This window comes from Periplaneta americana, chromosome 11 (genome assembly GCF_040183065.1).
Source record: "Periplaneta americana isolate PAMFEO1 chromosome 11, P.americana_PAMFEO1_priV1, whole genome shotgun sequence".
In the NCBI taxonomy this organism is placed as follows: domain Eukaryota; kingdom Metazoa; phylum Arthropoda; class Insecta; order Blattodea; family Blattidae; genus Periplaneta; species Periplaneta americana.
The window spans coordinates 129,319,266-129,339,603 of record NC_091127.1 but is presented as its reverse complement, the minus strand read 5'-3'; the positions used below and the strand labels follow the sequence as shown (position 1 = coordinate 129,339,603).

The following is a 20,338-nucleotide window of genomic DNA, read 5'->3' as shown; positions in this document are numbered from 1 at the left end:
TTGTCAAAAAAAAAAAAAAAAAGTGGCCGCACTCGTGAACAACGAATATTTTCTAAGTCCACTTCGGGTAACGGCGATGTTACACGATGCATGTGATTGTAGAAGTACTTCCGGAATTATGTAAGTATTCCGTATCTGCGTCTCATAGACCAGGGGTAGAGTCCTTGCTTAATTATTCGAAGGTTGTGGGTTCGGGCCTTCTGCAACTTTTCATTTTATTTTTTAATCGATCTTTAGCGATATAAATAATATTCAAATTATCATTTGTATTCTGTTATCGTCCTTTATCGATATCAAGTTATTTATATTTTGTTATCGTTCTTTTAGCGATATAAATAATATTCAAGTAATATTTTTTTTTTTTGTATTCTGTTATCGTTCTTTAGAGATATAAATAATATTCGTGTCATCATTTGTATTCTGTTACAATTCTTTAACGATATGAATAACATTCACGTTTTTTATATTCTATTATCGTTCTTTAGCGTTTCAGTATTCCAGTTATTTATATTATATTATTGTTCTTTCGCGATATAAATAATATGTGTTTTATGTAATTAGTGCAATACAAATAACCATTTTTCTTTGTAAAATGGGTTATTTTATTTAAATAATTAAATATATATTATATAATATCTTATATTAATTAAACAAACCTATATTTATCATTTATACTCTGTGATACTGTATAAATAATATTCAAGTTATTTATATTGTTACCGTTCTTTATCGACATAAACAACATTCGAGTTATTATTTATATTCAGTTATCGTTCTTTAGCGATATTAATAACATAAACTTAATATTAGGTTTGGAACAATACAGTTGCATAATACTGATGTTAGTTTTTTCTTTTTATATGATTACATTATACTATCTTGAACCACAATAAAATGAAAACGAGCGACGAGGAATTGAACCTGAGACGTTGACATCTAAATTCCGACGTCCTTCCGCTGAGCTACGAGAGCACAACTGCGGAAACATATGCGGAAAAATTGACCCAATCCTCCTCCAAGATTATCTGATGATTTGTAGAAGCTAGCCCAGGATGCGGGGGGCAAAGGCTAATTGGGATTTCCCTGTCTCTGATCGGGTCAAACATCCTGATGGAACTAATATTTAACCCTTGCGGTGAATTTCGGTGAAGTCTGGAGAGCCCAATTAGTCAAATCTACTCTTCTAATCTCCACGCTTGGCCCCCCTGGGATCCAATAAACTACGAAAGAGACAGTAGTGTGCGGAAAGCAACGGGAAGTTACTGCATTTATCCTTCCCAAGAAAAACTGCAAACATGAGCAAAGGAAGCTTTTAATAGAAAAAAGGAGCATCTTCTGCAGACCTGAGGAAAAATCTAAGGATGAGACTAGTGAAGTGCTTTGTGTGGAGTGTGGCATTGCATGGGGAAGAAACATGGACATTACGACGAAATGAAGAGAAATGAATAGAAGCATTTGAAATGTGGATGTGGAGAAGAATGGAGCGTGTGAAGTGGACAGACAGAATAAGAAATGAAGCTGTGTTGGAAAAAGTGGGTGAAGAAAGAATGATGCTGAAACTGATTAGAAAGAGGAAAAGGAATTGGTTGGGTCACTGGTTGAGAAGAATAATAGACGACATTAGGATATGTGGATCATATGCGGAGACTAAGAGGTAGGCAGAAAATATAAAAAAATGGAGAAAGCTGGGTCTGCAATGAAAGACAGCCCATGGGCAGAATACTTATGTATGTATGTTCAGAATTCCTAGAATTTCGTGTCTAAGAACAGTCGCTATTTGCAAAGACTAGTCGATTCCATGCCCACTCGACTGCAAGGTGTGATCAAGATAAGGGAAAGATAGACTAAATATTGAATCGTGGCTTTTTGTTTTGTTTTTCGAACGCTTAACTGTTTGAATGTTCTAAGGCAGACGCCAGTAAGTTTCTTTTGTTTATGCCACGAAAGATATTTTTGTTGAGAATAAAATCTTTTTTCTTTCCATTTGCAGCCACAATGTCATAATGATAAAGTTATGGCATAATACATTAATGAACCTGATGTTAATTACTAAAATAATCGTAAAAGAGAAAGGAGCAATTATGTGTATTTTGTCTCTCTCTCTTAAAAATAAAACAAAAAACAACATAAAAAGAACTAGGTTGTATTCGAACTCAGGACCTCACGAATACCAGGCCGGAACGCTACCATTATACCATCAAGTAACACACGGAATAATCTAATTATAACTGTAGATATCAGGCAACGTGGTTAAACAACATGTAACATCGCCTGTCTCCGAATTGTAGCGAAGATACCCGAAGGGAACTTTGTTTCTGGAGAGCGGCCACTTTTTCTTTTGACAACTGTACAGGGACATCATTTTATTTTTACTAACATTTTTAATGTTAGCCTGGCTATACCTTTGGATTAACGCTCGAGAACAGGAAAAAACGTTTGCTGCCCCCTTCCACGACTGGAGTTCGATGATACTAGCGTAAAATACAAACAAATCACTTTACTAGGTATAGGAGGGAAGAAAAGTAGTTCATTCATTTACGTAAACTAGGACATATCGTGATTTTGAGTTTGATAATTTTTATTAGGTTTTTGTTTAATCAAAATACAGTACAGTATTAACAATAAGTGTTTTTACTCACGAACTGAGTAATCCATGCGAAAGTATTCATTATGCAGTGTATATTATACTATCTAGAAAGCATTAGCGTACAATATAGAGAATGAAGTTAAATTAAAAAATAATCATAATAATGGATATTTAAACTAATTTTTTAAAATGGTGGCCGTTCACTTCGATACAGGCTATAGTTCTTTTGTGTATATTATCGCACTAGGCTATAGACTATTGCATCTAATTCCAATTACCAGTTTCGTCCTTCGTACTAGTAACTCACGTTGAAATAATTCTGTACCTACTCTATAAAAGAGTACCTTACGTACTGTAAATTGAATCTTCACTTCTGCCCGACCGCACAGATAAAATTACTCAGACATGCTATCTATTGTCCGTCCAAGTGGTTTTGTCACAGGATCGTTGAAAGGGGAGAAATCACGTAACAGTTAATTTTATTCCTTAACGAGGCCCTTCTATTTAAGTTATTTTAAACAGTTATATAATATTAAGTAGACGTCCAATTCCTAACAGAAATTAATGTTTTCAGAAAATAACTAAGACAGCCCAGCCACTAGCCTTTATAGAGGAGCGAGCAGAAGCAGGTGGGAGAAATCGGGATGCGACGTAGGCAAACGGACGTCAGTAGAATTCAATATTGAAAGCTCTTTCGTCACTGAAAACACAAACATATATCTAGAACGTACTATACTCACTAACTCAGTACTGCTTACTATATGCGGCCTTGGTTCTATATAGAGGACAGTTGGAACTTCATTAGTAGAGGGGGTAGGATTGAATTATGTTCAAAAACTCAGGTACAATAAAAATTGAAGTAAAAATAAAATTATGTCCCTGTATAATTTAGTCTGAAGATTCTTGAACAGGCCGAGTTTCACAACTCTGCATTAATAATCTGATATGTCACTCAACGTTTCTCGTGGTCTACAGATGAACTGTATCCTACTTAATTATTTTAAAGTGTTGTGAAGATGTATGTACACCACTGAGAACAGTAGACAGGGGATTAGAGCTCCCATGATTGTTCCGTCTCGGTACTATCAAGAGGTTTTGTTGTCAGCACTATGCTCTAATTCCTTTCTAAATACGTGAAAGACCCTATATTCAATTTCATAGGAAGCTAAGTAACTCTTGGAAGTAGTTCTACAAGTCTGGATAGATGAAAATTCGGTCTTCAGTTAGGTTTATTCGTAAATCTTGTTTTTCCAGTCCATAACGATCTTTAATCCTCCTAACCACCACTTATAAATCAGCCTGAGGTTTACAAGTTGCATTGTTTGTTCCTTGTGTCTAAGTGCTCTATTATTATATTTCGGAGGCTTGTGAACCAGGCTCAAAAATCCTCTTAATCAACACAACATCCACTCAACTACACTGGTGTCATTCTTAACTGTTAGTGCATATAATTCGGGAGTGTAATAGTCCTAATAATTGAATAATTTCATGAAAGTCAGATTTGTATAAGGGAGAGTCGGGTAGTATCGGACAGTGCATTTCATTCATCTACCAACATATGGTAGTACCTGAATGACATGGTTACGTTTCTCTATGCGATATCACAGAAACGTAACCATGTCAGTCAGGTACTATCATCGTGTGGTAGATGAAAGAAACTCACTGTCCGATATTACCCGATGTCCGATACTACCCGACTCTCCCCTAATACATTCGTTACTGTAGGTACGTTAACAGAAAGCCACAATTTAAGTCACACAAGTATTTGTGTGCACTCATAGTTGAGTTCTGGCGTCTTGTCAGCTCATTTGAGTCTTGTGGATACAAAAGGAAAAATTGTGACGGTGTCGTGTATAGTTCCTGGGGTAGCTCAGTCGGAAGAGCGTTCGCGCGCTAAGCGAAGGGTCCCGGGATCGATACCTGACCCCGGAACAATTTTTCCTTGAAATTATTCAAACCTGCTTTACAGGGAGCTACTACCTGAAAGTCAGATTTGTATAGTCCTAATAATTATTGTTCAAAGATCTTGTGATGATCTTTTCTCCATTTTATTTCTCTGTTTCTTTATTTTCATTAGTTCTACAGATATACATGACTGAGATACTCCTCATGGAATGGTTTTCCACAAGGATTTATGATAATTTTTATAAAAAAATTGGCAATAGTCTGTGTTAATTAATATGCAGACTAGAGTAAGAACAGTCTTTAACCCGCATGCATGTGGATTATTGCTCAAGTGTATAGGTACAAATTTGTAATAAAACTGTGATTGTTCATTATGTTTATCATTAGCTTCACTTACATTTTCAATGCGAATATCAGCTCTGTCTATAAGATGAAAGCGTAGTGGAACGGAGAAAAATTCTCTCCGGCACCGGGACTTGAACCCGCGTTTTCAGCTCTACGTGCTGATGCTTTATCCACTAAGCCACGCCGAATTTCCATCCCGGTGTCGGATCGAATCCTCTCAGTTTAAATTCCACCTCTTGGGTTCCCTCTAGTGGCCGCCCTCTGTACTACGTCAGAGATGTCTATGAACGTAGGACTAATGTCCATATATGCGTAGACGGCGCTTATTCCGTCGGTTCCGGGCCAATCAGCCACTCATAACGAGTGCACCTCCGCACATATGTGGACATTAGTTCTACGTTCATGGACATCTATGACGTAGTGTAGAGGGCGGCCACTAGAAGGAACCCAAGAGGTGGAACTTAAACTGAGAGGATTCGATCCGACATCGGGATGGGAATCCGGTGTGGCTTAGTGGATAATAATAATAATAATAATAATAATAATAATAATAATAATAATAATATTTTTATTTTTCCTGGCAGAGTTAAGGCCATCAGGCCTTCTCTTCCACTCAACCAGGATCAAATCACTACAGAAAAATACATACTGGTATACAGATATTAACTTAAAATAATAATAAACATAATTAAGTAAAAAAAGAGAGATTGAATACATATACACAATCAGTATTAACTTTAAAATAACAATAATAAAAATACATAATAAAAAACAGACTGAATACATAATCACGAACAGGAAAAAACATTCTAGTAAAGCATCAGCACTTAGAACTGAAAATCCGAGTTCAAATCCCGGTGCCGGGGAGAATTTTTCTCCGTTCCACTACTCTTTCATGATACGATGACGCAGAATATCTGCATGGAAACATCATATGTACGTCGGTACATTAATATAATAATAATAATAATAATAATAATAATAATAATAATAATAATAAAACTTATATCTATCTATAAGGCTTTCGTTCTGATCATCCTCAAGTTTTCCAGGCTTTGTTTCATCTGGGAAACATCAATCAATCAGATAGGGGTGGAGCTAGAGTGAATTATGATTAATTATCTCACACCTCCATGATAATTAAGCAATCAGTGCTCTCGCTGCTTTTTGATTAACATGGAGGCATGAGACAATAATTTGCTTGGCGAAGCACATTAAATGGAGAATAGAGTGAGACGGACCGATTGAAAAACCACTTTCACTTCTGTTTCCATAGTACCACGAGTGAAGTCATAGTATTACAAGATGATCGGACTTCATTTAACTACTCCTTCTGAATAATATTTCAAGGAAATATACAGTGTGCTTTAATGTCATTCACAAAATTGAATAATTACTTCATTATTACTAAACGCGTAGCACGAAAATGAGAAAATAATTCCCACCTTTTCCGGAAGCACGGCACACAGTAGTAGTACTAGCAATAATAATAATAATAATAATAATAATAATAATAATAATAATAATAATAATAATATTAAAACGAAATTTTCTGTGGGTGATTTTTAATAAAGCAACTTCAGATTAGTTGTTTAAATTTTCATGTGATTGGCCTAGAAGTCTGCAGGCTACTGCTGCATGTGCCAGCTGAATAGTTTAGAGCAGTTATGTCACTTGATGCCCATAGATGCAAGCGCGCGCTTTAGAGCTCAGGAGAGCCTGAGCGCTTTACAGCGGAAACGAAAGAGACAGACGAAAGAGGTAATATATGCCGTTTGGTCGAGCTATATTCAGGAATGGCCAGCACTGATTCAATAAATAAAGGGAAGATAACTTAATACAACTGTATCCATGTTAATTTTTACATTTGTCTGAGAAGTATAAGTGCATTATCTGGGTATCATTATTGATCAGAATTTAAAATGGCCTCATCACATTACTTATCTTTGTAAGAGGCTTCGTAAAAAAATTTATAAATTCGTTAATCTTCGATGCTACTTACCCAATAGAGTTCTACGAAATGTTTATTTGGCCATTATTCAGTCTATCATTCAATATGGTATAATTGTTTGGGGTGGAAGTACAAAAATTAATCTTAGTCCGTTAAATTTACTACAAAAACGAATAATTAAAATTTGTTTGAAAAAACGTTTCGATTATCCAACTAAATTAATTTATTCTGAATTTAATGTATTTAATATTGAACAAATTTATAAGTATACGCTGTTAAAATTGTATCATAAAAATCGTAATAAGTTTGTATTACAGACACATAATTATGACACAAGACGAAATATTAATTCAACATTAGTAGAACCTAAATGTCTCACATCTGCTGGTCTAAAGCATAGTATTAATTTTGGCCCTCGGTTGTACAATGCTTTAACTAAATTACACCCAGAACTTCTAACATGTAACCCACTAACATATAGGCCTAACAAGAAAAGTAGAAACGTGTTAATATCTTTAATTAGATTAAATAAATTTATAGCCTATGTGTATGAATTAATCAAACTATATTATATTTGTATTCTATAATTTTGAAATATATAGTCCTACTTTTCACGTGCGATATTTTTCTTCTCTAGTGTTAATATTATATTATTTAATTCCATTGCCGCTGTAATTTAAATTTTAGTTCTTATTTTATTTTATTTAGGTATTTATTTTTATTATTATTTTCTATAATTCTCTTATATTAATATTGTATAATATAATTTCTGTAACTGCAATTTCAATGTTATTTCCTATTTTATTTTATTTTATATTCTCTTATAGGCCTATTAATATTATATCTGAAATGTGACCGAACACGAGCGCTGCTCATTGTCTCAAATTTTGTTAATACTACTGTATCTCCTTTTTATATTGATTGTATTATTTTATTTCCATTTCTCTTGTTTGTTTGTAATTATATTCTTTATTCTGTATATTTAAATTTAAATAAATAAAATAAATAAAAAATAAATAAAAATATAAGATTATAAAAATGTAAGTTTTAATTTTAATGCTCATTTTTCACAAGTTTGATTTTTTACTCAAAAGAAATATTTTCTCAACTTTTCGTATAGAAAAGTGAAATTTTCTCATATAGGCCTATTTATTTAGTAGCCTTACACAATGTTTTCGTAAATCTAATATACCATATATATATACGTATTACTGAAGAGAGTGTATTGAAAATTTTGAAAATATTCGCATGGAAATTGTTTGTAAGGAAATGAATTAACAAAGCAACTATTGTTACATCATAAGCAAAAGATATGTGCCCAGGTGTTGTAAAAATGTCAGCTCTATAACTTCAGCATTTTTCGGGAAAATAATTTAATATTCTGATGATAGGAAGTTGCTCACCAATATCACCTTAAAAGCATAATGCAACAAGAGTTTTGTTATGGAATATTAGTTACACTTAAACCATATACAGCACCTAGGTAACTTTGCTTTGTACTGTAATGTTGTTTTGATTACTTTATGGATTACTTTCATAAGGCTAAAGGTACCATCAATGTAAATTCCAACTTACCATGTCATACTTAATCTCTTTCTTTTATGAGTGATGTGTTTCATCCATTTAGTACAGTATAGCTGTACTACTATGGAATTTATGTGAATATTCCTTCTTAACTCTTTATTATGTTGTTAACATTTAAAACACAACTGCAATACTAAGAAATTGGTATTAGTACTTTTATTTTACAAATAATATAGATAATATCAAACGGAAAGAAGCTATATAAAAATAACGACATAAAATTTAACGTTTCGTTTGAAGTTTGTGCACCACTCTTTTCTTAATCCAACAGGCTGCTTATTCATATACACAACCCTTCCTCTTTCCATATTTAGCGCTTGATGCCCGCGCACGACGTCAAGGTCTGAAAAATTCGCTTGCTTTGACATCACTGGTTTAGAGTTTAGAGCAGAGGTTTAAAATTATTCTTAACCTTGTCGCTATGTTCAAAAAGCTTGATTTATTCTGAAGTAAGATAAACAACAAACTTCTTTAGATTCTTAAGCCGATCATTACATTTTAATTGCTTGATATACACTGAAGTAAGGTAAACTAATGAATTTGATAAGCTTCACGTCAGAACACAGCATTTAAATTTTATTAAATAGGTGTTGCCACTCGTCGCAGTGTTCGCTTTAAGCTCTTCTCTTACTATATATTTTACCAGTTTTGTGAAAAAAAGTGTCGTGTTCTTTTTTATTTTCGTAAAGAGATCATTTAATATTGCAGAATCAATGTGCATCACTAATTTTCTTACATACCTAAAAAATCACTATGAAACAGGCATAGGACATTCATACCTGAATTATTATCCCGAGTTATCTCGTGCACCTTGATTCCAGCTCTGGTAGTTGTCACACCTTTGATTTTCTCCTGAACTATTTACCAACTTATGTTTTTTTATGGATTAATTTATGAGGTACAATACCAGTGCTGTTATCAAGGCGTTAAATGTTGCTTGTCGTGTGATAGACTCGAAAGCAGGGTATTACTCACAGTGACACATTGCATTCCTGACAGTAGTATCTGCTCTCCTATATGAGAGCGTTTTGGGAAGAATGGTGTAGCAGTCATTGAATATTTTTACCAGTACATCTGTTCTTCAGATTTGTGAATAATGTTCTGCAGTATCACTATGCCCAGAAGTACACGTATTTCAGAGTCTGTAGTAGGCCGCCACGAATTTTTTTTCAGCATTCTGTGAACACTTATTAGCATGCCGAATCGTCTCCCCGAATATAATGTTGATGAGGTCATTATTAAATAATAATTTAAAAAATTGAGAATTATCGTTATCTGAAACAATGTTAAAATTTCAGGGAATGGGGACCTCGGAGGTGCAGAAGAAATGGTGTCAGATGTCTTCTATTCAAACCACTGTCGAAAAGACGCGACATCAATTGATTTGTTTGTTGGTCTATAACTTCGTCTTCTGATACCGATGTTTCATTTCCTAACCTTCTACAGGAATATATTCCTGATCAAAAGTTTCAGAATCACTAACTTGATCCATCTTTACACAAAACAGCACAAAAAACACTAAACACAAACAGAAACCGCCAAAACTAACTAGCATCTACTCACTACTGTGTGTGAATGCTATATGAGCATAGAATTCCACTCGCAAGGAAGAAGTACAAATACCACCACCAGATATATCAATATCACTAACTTCTATAGCCATCTAGTGAGGAAAAGGTTAATGAAAGAATGGAAAGGTATGTATTCGGGATATAATCCTTAGCAGCGGAAATGGGACTCAAACGAATTAACTCGGGTTAATAAATTTTGACACAAGTTAGCAACCCGAGTTAACTCAGGGAAGTGGTTAATACACAGTAATGAATGACAAGCTGAAGTATTCGAAGGAAACCTGTTCCTCTGAGTACGGTCGTGATGGACACATTGTCATCTGCAGGCGGCGGCCATCACTTTGTCGTGGCGTTGTGCGTACAGCATTGTCTGATCCATGCCGGACTACAACACACAGAGGGTTGGCTCGGAGTGGCGTGGCACGCGCTATATCACGGTATTCTGTTTTGTCCTGTGACGTAATTGAAGTGTGGGAGATGGTGGAATAATTCTGCGATATAATTTGTGACTTTCTTGAAAAAATCTACATCGTTTATCCTAGTTTGTTTGCTTATGTTTTTTGTGTTAAGATTTCTTAAATTATTTATAGAGACGTAAGTTATTAATTGCTGTAATTACCTGAACATGCTGGATCAGCGGTCTTCAGCACAGTGCACTCTCGAGTAGACGTTTGTTACTCGCGGGTAAGAGACTGCACTATCGTGCATCCGTGGCTGCTAACGGGTATGTATTTCCCTATCCCTTCTGCACAACGGTGCATATTCTTACCCGTTACCCATTTCAGCGAATGCTGACGACCAATGTGCTAGATCATTAATTGTCACGCAGAATAGCCTATTCGAGTTGTAGTTCCGTTCCAGTGATAAAATAGTGAATTTTTAGTGGACAAAACCGACTTTGAGGCAGGATCTCTCGAGACACTTCCATTTTTCTTGCTATTAATCCACAATGTGTATACAATAAACTCGGCCTCCGGTGTGTGAAATCATAGATATCGTCATAAAAGAGTCACCGTTATGTTTGACTCATTCATGAACTAAACAAATTGATTAATTATCTGAAAAATCTAGTTACAATGTATATGTAAAGAGAAAACCAGGTAACTCATTACAACAGCAATTATAGATTGGAAGATCCGAATATTAATCGCAGGTAGCAGTGGTATTTTTTCTTTGGTTAATCTTCCAGATTATCCTCGGGTTTTACTCAGCCTCCTGTGCTTCTCGGGGCTGTGCTAGAAAGAGTAGGTAAAGAACGCATAATACTAAAACTGATTAGATAGAGGAAAAGATATTGGCTGTGTTACTGGTTAAAAAAAACTGTTCAACGAGGGATGCACTGGAAGGAATGTTTTTTTAGTAGGTTTTTTACGACGCTTTATCAACAGCTTAGGTTATTTAGCGTCTGAATGAGATGAAGGTGATCATACCGGTGAAATGAGTCCGGGGTCCAACACCGAAAGTTATCCAGCATTTGCTCACATTGGGTTGAGGGAAACCCCGCAAAAACCTCAACTAGGTAACTTGACCCGACCGGGAACCGAACCCGGGCCACCTGGTTTCGCGGCTAGACACGCTAAACGTTAATCAACAGGTGTGGACGAAGGAATGGTAAACTGAAGTAAAGTTCCTGACAGAAAAAAAATATTAGATGATAAACAACATTAAGATACATGCGGAGACTAATAAGAAAGCGGAAAATAGGAAATATTTGACAGTGTTGGGTTTGCAGTGAAAGCCTTACCCTTTGCCACAACACTATAAATTAGAGATGATCAAACTAACTGCCGCTCTCGCTCGCTGTGTTCGTTGCATTTGTCTTTCGAGTCTCGTCTCATCATTCTCGTGCGCTTCGAGTCTCGCTCATCATTCTCGAAATAGCATTTGGTCGGCATGGAAAGACTTCGTAACTTTGAATAACATACATCACTGAAATAAATAACATTATAAGAAATTTTAAATGAGACAAAAAGACAAAACAGAACGGTATGTTAGTTATTAAAATGTTCCGGTTCTAATATATTATGGTTATATAAATAGACAAAAAACAATTCTCAAATAAATTTGCATTTTCAAGAAACATAAAACATAACGTTAATATCTTTTTACTTGAGATTGCACACTTGATCTCAAACATATGAAAAGAAATTCGTAGGCTCTTAATAAGGGACTAGTAATTAAATAAAGACTGTAGAACGGATTATTATACACTGAAAGTTAGAGACGATGTTTCAAATAAGCTACTGGATCGTTTATACATATATAACAGTTTCCAAAGTTGATAAAAGTTCAGTCAGGTATAAACAGCTGTGGCGATTCAAGGCTGCTTGACGTTCGGGACTTCAGGAGTATCAATCTCGGCGTCACGAAACGCTACCAAGCAGTCTTTACGTCAACGACGCGATATATAGAACATTGTCGTGCAGGTTTTCGGCTTTGCGGGCGCTGTTAGTCGTGCTTTCTCGATCGTTGTTCATCTCTACTACAAATGAATGAACTGAATATATTTAGATCCTGAAGATCTATACGAAACTTCTGCTTTTAAAATAATTTGTTTTGACATGCGTGCAATAAATTATATGCTTAAGAATATTTTTTACGTAATGAAAGAGTGATGGAACGGAGAAAAATTCTCTCCGGCGCCGGGATTTGAACCCGGGTTTTCAGCTCTACGAGCTGATGCTTTATCCACTAAGCCACGCCGGATACAATCCCGACGCCGTTTAGAATCGTCTCAGATTAAGCTCCATCTCTTGGGTTCCCTCTAGTGGCCGCCCTCTGCACTGCGTCATAGATGTCTATGAACGCAGGACCGAAGTCCATACATGTGTAGAGGTGCAATCAGATGAGTGACTGATTGGCCGGGATCCGACGGTATGGGCGCCGTCTTAAATCACAAAGTGATTTATTACGCATATCATATATACTTTTCTCCGTTCCATCACTCTTTCATCATGTGATGACGCAGAATATCTGCATGGAAATATCATATGTACTTCGGTACATCAAAATGTATATATATATTTTTTACGTAATAATAAATAGTGAGTAAAGGAACAACATTGCCCTTCTGCATCGTCTTTTTCCACTAAAAATCCCATAACGACTAGGCCGGGGGATCGAACCTGGGCTGCGTGGATGGAACACCAGTACGCTAGCGCGGACCTTAGACGCGGCAAGCATAAGTGGAACTTCCTCTTTATCTTGCAACTTCTTTTTTCACAAGTTAAACGAAGTTCCATACTTTCACGATTTACGCCTTTTTATGCATCGTTTAAACTTCATCAAGTCAAATATAGCAAATTATACGTCAGCACGAGAGCTACCCACGTATGTACTTGATAATTATGCCACCACCTCAAATCACTCTTTCGTACCTCCGAGCACCATATCTGGAGATGGAGAGCGGTCATTTTCATAACTGACTATACAACACTTAGCTCTTTGTCCACGGGATCGCCTGCCTGTCTGACAATTTCCCCAGAGCCCTTGCTCTGCATCCTGATGGTGACAAGAACTCCCACGTGCCTATATTATTCGGTGTGTACAGCAACAACTTCATATAGTTTTAAACACTCTAGCCGATCCGTTCCTTGACCTGAAATTATTTTTTGATTTGCATTAAAATACCCATCTCGACTTTTCTGTATTCACATCAATATATCCATTAATTTTATTATTATTATTATTATTATTATTATTATTATTATTATTATTATTATTATTATCATCATTCATTTTACATTCTGCCCAATGGTAGGTCTTTCACTGCAAACCCAGCTTTCTCCAATCTTTCCTAGTTTCTGCCTTCCTTTTCGTTTCCTCATGTGATCCCATATATCTGTGATGTCAAAGCAAGCGCATTTTTCTAATCTTGACGTCGTGCGCGGGCAGCAAGCGCTAAGTATGGAAAGAGGAAGGGTTGTGTATATGAATAAGCAACCTTTTGGATTAAGAAAACAGTGGTGCACAAACTTCAAACGGAACGTGAAATTTTATGTCGTTATTTTTATATGGCTTCCTTCTGTTTCATATTATCTATATTGTCTGTAAAACAAAGGTACTAACACTGATTTCTTAATATCGCACTTGTGTTTTAAATCTTAATAACATAATAGAGAGTTAAGAAGGATGAAACACATCATTCATAAAGAAAGTGATATTCTAAAAAAAAGAGTTTGAGTATGACATGATAAGTTGGAATTTATATATCTTTAGCCTTACAAAAGTAATCAATAAACTAATCAAAACAGTATTACAGTACAAAGCAAAGTTACCTAAGTACTGTATCTGTTTTAAGTGTAACTAATATTACATAACAAAACTCTTATCGCATTATGCTTTTAAGGTGATATTTGTGAGCAACTTCCTGTCATCAGAATATTAAATTATTTTCTTGAAATCTGCTGAAGCTATAGAGCTGACATTTTTACAACACATGGGCACGTATCTTTGCTTATGATGTAACAGTAGTTGCTTTGTTAATTCATTTCCTTACAAACAATTTCCATGCGAATATTCTCAAAATTTTCAATAAACTCTCTTCAGTAATACCTATATACGGTATATTAGATTTACGAAAACATTCTGTAAGGCTACTAAATAAATAAGCCTATACCTGAAAATTTCACTTTTCTATACGAAAAGTTGAGAAAATATTTCTTTTCAATAAAAAAATCAAACTTGTGAAAAATGAGCATTAAAATTAAAACTTACATTCTTACAATGCACTTATACTTCTCAGGCAAATCTAAAAATTAACATGGATACAGTTTTAATAAGTACTCTTCCCTGTATCTATTGAATCAGTGCTGGCCATCCCTGAATATAGCTCGACCAAGCGGCATATACCACCTCTTTCGTCTGTCTCTTTCCTTTCCGCTGTAAAGCGCTCAGGCTCTCCTGGGCTCTAAAGCGCGCGCTAGCTCCTGTGGACATCAATTGACATGCCTGCCATATATCTTAATGTCGTCTATCATTTGATATCTTCTTCTACCCCGAACTCTTCTCCCGTTCACCATTCCTTCCAGTGCATCCTTCAGTAGGCAGTTTCTTCTCAGGCAATGACCCAACCAAATCCTTTTCCTCTTCCTGATCAGTTTCAGTATCATTCTTTCTTCACTCACTCTTTCCAACACAGCTTCATTACTTATTCTGTCTGTCCACTTCACACGTTCCATTCTTCTCCATATCCACATTTCAAATGCTTCTATTCGCTTCTCTTCACTTCGTCGTAATGTCCATGTTTCTGCCCCATGCAATGCGACACTCGATACAAAACATTTTACTAGTCTCTTCCTTAGTTATTTTTCCAGAGGTCCGCAGAAAATGCTCTTTTTTCTATTAAAAGCTTCCTTGGCCATTGCTATCCTCCTGGCTTCTTGGTAGCAGCTCATGTTACTGCTTATAGTACATCCTAAATATTTGAAACTGTCCACTTGCTCTACTGCCTCATTTAGAATTCGGAAGTTTATCTTCGGTATTTTTCTTCCTATGATCATGATCTTCGTCTTATTTGCATTTATCTTCATCCCATACTGCTCACAGCTGTCATTTAGCTCCAGTAGCATATCCTTTAGTATCATCTCCTGTTCTGCTAACAACGCCATATGATCAACAAATCTTATGCACTTTATTCTTCTTCTTCCTACTATCACTCCTCCCATGTTCTGAAAACAGTTCTTCATTAAATCCTCAAAGTAGATATTCAACAGGGTAGGTGATAAAGGACATCCTTGACGTACTCCTGTCCCAATTTCACTTCCTTCTGACATTTCTTCTCCTATCCTGAGTTATTAGTATTATTATTATTATTATTATTATTATTATTATTATCATCATCATCATCATCATCATCATCATCATCATCATCATCATCATTATTAAACCGAGTATTTTTCCCACAGCTAGCTATGCCGTAAGTTGAGACATACAGAATACCAACACACTAAACTCCCAACATTCTCAGTTTAAAATTATATACCGCAATGATAAGAGGACTGTACTGTACCTCGTATTCATCACATGCAGAGGACATTCACATACTTACGATGTCAGTGTATCACACACAACGAGCTAGAGTCATAGTCCTCATCGGCATGGAAAGAGCGTCGACATATTTTTTAGGCTTGGTCTGGCATTGGATACAGGAAGTTTCCATCATCGAGATATGGCGTCATAAATATTGTTATATCTGCCTGACTCGTCACGATTTTCATTAGGCCTGTCGAGAGGTTGCATCTTAACTTTGTAATCAGTTTTCTGATTCCGAATTCGAAGCAATTATTATGACTATTGCCTTTGTTGTTGTTATTATTATTATTATTGTTATTATTGTTATTATTATTATTATTATTATTATTATTATTATTATTATTATTATTATTATTATTATGAAGTGCTTAGGCGTATACCAAATTCTTGAGGATGTATTTATGAAATATTTATGCTCAGGGTTAAAGTGAGTGAATAATAACAGTAATAATAATGATGATAATGATAATAATAATAATAATAATAATAAGAAGAAGAAGAAGAAGAAGAAGACGTTAGGAAAAAATCCACAAACTATTACGGAAAACACGGCAATTTTACTTGAAGCAAGTAAAGAGAGAGGTAGAGTGGTTTGAAAGTAAATCCTGAAAAGACAAGACGTCTCGTGACCAGAACTTACTACGAAATGGAAATATACTTGGAAATTTATCCTTCAAATAGGTGGAAAGATTCAAATATCTTGGAACAACAGTTGTTGTTGTTGTTGTTGTTCAGCAATAGTAACAAATATAAATGGCAGGGAGGAAATTAAACGCAGAATAAATATGAGAAATGCCTGATATTATTCTGTTGAGAAGCTGTTGTCATTCACTCTGGTCTCAAGAAAGCTGAACGTTAGAATTTACAAAATAGTTATATTACCGGTTGTTCTATATGGTTGTGAAACTTGAAATCTCACTTTAAGGCACGAACAGAGGTTAAGGTTTGAGAATATGGTCCTTAGGAAAATATTTGGGGCTAAGAGGGATGAAGTTACAGGAGAATGGAGAAAGTTACACAACGCAGAACTGCAAGCATTGTATTCTTCATCTGACATAATTAGGAGCATTAAATCCAGACGTTTGAGATGGGCAGGGCATGTAGCACGTATGATCGAATTCAGAAATCCATATAGAGTGTTAGTTGGAAGGCCGGAGGGAAAAGACCTAGGGGAGGCCGAGGCGTAGATGAGAGGATAATATTAAAATGGATTTGAGGGAAGTGGGATATGATGGTAGGGACTGGATTAATCTTGCTCAGGATAGGTACCGATGGCGGGCTTAAGTGAGGGCGGCAATGAAGCTCCGGGTTCCTTAAAAGCCATAAGTAAATAAGTGTAACAGTAATTTATAAAATGTAGTGCCTGAAGATGTTGATAATATTCGAAATTTGAATATGAACAGTAATAAATGTTACAGTCAATCAAAGAAGAATAAAGAGACGAGAAACAATGAACAGGTTCGCGATTACTCATCCTTTTAATAAGACTGGTTGTTAAGCCATGCAGAAGTTTTGAAAATATAACTACATTTTATTCTCTCATAGCCTAGGTTCTAATACAACCAAATACCTTACTGTAATAATACCGATCAGCTAGCATTTCTAAGCGCGAACGGCACTGGTGCTGGTACCTACAGTGTGTGGTGAAAACCGCTAAGCAAGCTGTAAACAACTGCAGGCTTGCAAATAGAGTTTTATTAATGAATGCTAAATTATAATGTCAGGATCTACATATGTGGTCCACACCTGTGGATTAACGGTCAGCGCGTGTGGCCACGAGACCAGTTGGCCCGGGTTCGAATCCTGGTCGGAGCAAGTTACCTGGTTGAGGTTTTTTCCGGGGTTTTCCCTCAACCCAATACGAGCAAAAGCTGGGTAACTTTCGGTGTTGGACTCCGGACTCATTTCACTGACATTATCACCTTCATATCATTCAGACGCTAAATAACCTCAGATGTTGATATAGCGTCGTAAAATAACCCAATAAAATAAAAATAAATTCTACATATCTGTGCTGTTCATATTTTCCACAATTACAGCTTTACAAACTGTTCTAAATCATATTTTCTATTTCCGAGTAATCATGAAACGTGGGTGAGAAAATTAATTTAGTAGGTTTAATGTTTTCGTCTCTGTACTTTTAAAACAGTAAAATACCCCACCAGTTTCCTTTAATGTAGTAAAAGTAGTACATTTGTAAATTTGATGGAGGCTAAATAATTGAATGTTCGAATGCTTGCCAGCATTTCGTCGGCTTATTTCTAAAACTCCGTAAGTTCAATTGTTTCTTGAATGTTTAAATCTGAGCATATTTTCAAAATGCGACTGCTGATAACACCTCATAAGTCTGCAAATCTGTTCATAGTTTATAAATGACAAATACATAACAGTTGTTAGCTGAAATATAAAAAGAAAAAAAGTTATTTTACTCTCTTGTACAATATCCTGAAATGCAGTTGTGAGATTTTGAAAGTAAGCCAACGATATTTTCATGTAACTATAGATGTCTACAGGTCCCATTCATTTAAAATTATTATGAACTTTACAGGAGAATCTTAAAACTTTTATATTTTATTGATTTTAAACTGAATTATATTAAATTTATTTTAGTTTAATCACAGTGGCCTACTGCTTAACAAAGTTAATTAAAACTCCAAGATCTTAAACTTTCATTTTCAGGTTTCAAATTTTCAAAAATTAAAATGGCATTTTTCCTTAATGGAATAAGATAGGAAAAAACTGTTTTCATAGCTTATTCTGTGTTCTTTTAGGAGTAAGATAGTGAAATAAATTTTCTTCTAACATAAAAACTTTGGATCAAGGACTAAAACAAATTTTAGTTTTCGCTTTAAAATATTGTTCCTCTACCCCTCAAAATATATAAAGGGTGGCATTTTGTGTAAAAATCCTTAATTTTTGTAACGTAACCCGGGGGAAAAAGAGTTTTTAGAAAATTATACAGAAATGGTAATTTTTTCTCCTACAATAGATAAGTACTATCATTTCCCGTAACTATGGTCCTGAAACACAACTAGGATCCATTCAAATTTTGTACTCCATAACGTAGAACCTCGTTTATCTATATTTTTGCTGTACTGTAGTTTGAAGTCAAGTCTCGGTTAGAGATCAGTAGGTATAAGGATTTTAAGTCTAATGACAGGAGGTCTAATTTTGTAAGTCTAATGACATTTTGTCTTTGGAATCAAGTCTGATGTAACCTAGTCCAATTTACAAAAGTGTATAATACTACATAGTCTAACTTGCAATGACGTCTAATTCTATTATGCCTAAATTATAACAATAATACATCTGTTACCTGTATATTATTGTTTATTATAGAGCCCGGATGTTTAGGCATTTATTTTGGTTAAAATAGGCAGCAATATAGGCACTAAAATAGTAAAAATAGGCAGTGAAATAGGCATTTATTACTCATGGAAACAGACAAAAAATAGACAAATACTTAATGAACTATTCAATACGGTACTCACTTTCCTTGGTTACATGTCACAACAAGATGCTTTTTTAAGTTGTCAACTGTCATAGTGAGTCGCCTGTCAGAGAGAACGTTTCACATGGTGGAAAAAGATCTTTCTACTTCTACCGAAGTGATGGGAACAAACTTAATACAACTTATTTCAGAAGGACTGTCTCTACTTTCTTTCAGAGATCGGGTAAAACCGACTGTATATTGTCTCAAAAAGAGGGGTGTCAGAAGGGATTACAGAATTCAAAGTACGCGTGACTTGTGCGTGCAAGCGACAACAGTAACGGGAGCTGGAGACTTGCTTTTAATACTTCCCTCATCACATTTCTTTCGCTGGTAAATCCAGAAGTAACCTGAGCACTGAGGGTTATACTGTTCAAACATCTTTGTTAAGTGACATAAAAGATGGAATCGCTTTGGGAGAAAAGTTTACGACTTCTTGGAAACATAGGAATTACTGGTGAATACGATTCTCAGCAAATATTTGTGTGAGGTGAATATATATTTTCAATTTGTATACGCGCTTTTTTTTTCTTTGATATAATTTATGTGCGATTTATTTTAAATGCATTAAAAATATAGAAAGTGTAAAATAACGACGCAAAAATGCTAAAAAAATGAATTTAACCTTAAAATAGGCAACGGGAGCTAAAATAGGCAAAAAAGGCAAAACAAAAATTGGGTCTATCGTCCCCAAATGTTTATCTCTAATAGGTCTTTCATACATACACTCAGTTTTAAAAAGGCATTTTGCCTAACATCCGGGCTCTATTTATTACATGTAAGTTATAACTCAGGAGTAAAATACAGTAAGCCTAATGTTGAAATAGTTGAGCAATGAAAATATAGATTAATCTTCATTTTCATCTTAAGGT

The 20,338-nt window shown here is 35.2% G+C and overlaps 1 non-coding gene across 1 annotated transcript; it reads right to left on the bottom strand.

Moving 5' to 3' along the window:
* Positions 1-12,577: 12,577 nt before the first annotated feature.
* Positions 12,578-12,649, bottom strand: TRNAY-GUA (transfer RNA tyrosine (anticodon GUA)). The gene has a single exon. It is a non-coding gene; the product is annotated as a tRNA-Tyr (tRNA).
* Between the last annotated feature and the right edge of the window lie 7,689 nt (positions 12,650-20,338).